Below are 823 nucleotides of genomic sequence, written 5' to 3'. Positions count from 1 at the left end.
GCCTGGGTGCTGGCCCCACCCCCAGGGCATGCTGAGAGGGCAATGGAGACTGTGTGTGGTGGGACATGCCTGCAATCCCAGCTCGTGGGAGGCTGTAAACAGGTGGATGACAAGCAGTCCAATCTACTTTATATACATACACCCTGTAAATCTTTCCTAAAATTAAAATAAATAAATAGAGCTACCCTGTGCCCCCAGACCTCTCTGGTCCAAACCCAAGAGCACCACAAGAGTGAGACCCTCTGCTGAGCCCTTGGGAACCCCCTATACCACTCTGGAGCACCCTGTAAGCCCACCAAGTGAATGACAACTTGTGCTGTATTCTTGAGACCCCAAGATCAAACCCAAGCCCAGGCCTGGTGAGTGAGTGGGAGAGCTTCCAAATACCCTGCACCCCTGGACATCTCCAGTCCAAACCCAGGCATGCCACATGAGTGAGAACCTCCACCATGCCCTCAGGACCCCTCCACCACTCCAGAGCACCCACACACACACAACCCCACTGAGTGAGTGAGAACTTCTGCTGCACTCTCGGGACCCACAGATCCAACCCAAGCCCAGGCCTAGTGACTGTGTGGGAGAGCTTCCCCTCTCCTACACTGCCTTGTCCCATTCAGACTTGGCATACAGGCCTGAGGTGAAACTCTGCAGCTGCAGTACCTGCAGAGAAAATAGGGGAGAGAACACCCAGCTAGTCCAAGAGCAGAAGATCTTGCCAGGGGGCCACAACAGGTTCTCTCCCAAGGGCTGCAACAGGAAGGAGCTGAGCACAGCAGCCAGACCCAAGCCAGGCACAGCAGGATAAATTCAAACTTTGTAGATC

Source organism: Octodon degus, unplaced genomic scaffold (genome assembly GCF_000260255.1).
Source record: "Octodon degus isolate 3935 unplaced genomic scaffold, OctDeg1.0 scaffold00143, whole genome shotgun sequence".
NCBI lineage: Eukaryota > Metazoa > Chordata > Mammalia > Rodentia > Octodontidae > Octodon > Octodon degus.
This window is presented reverse-complemented; position numbering follows the sequence as displayed.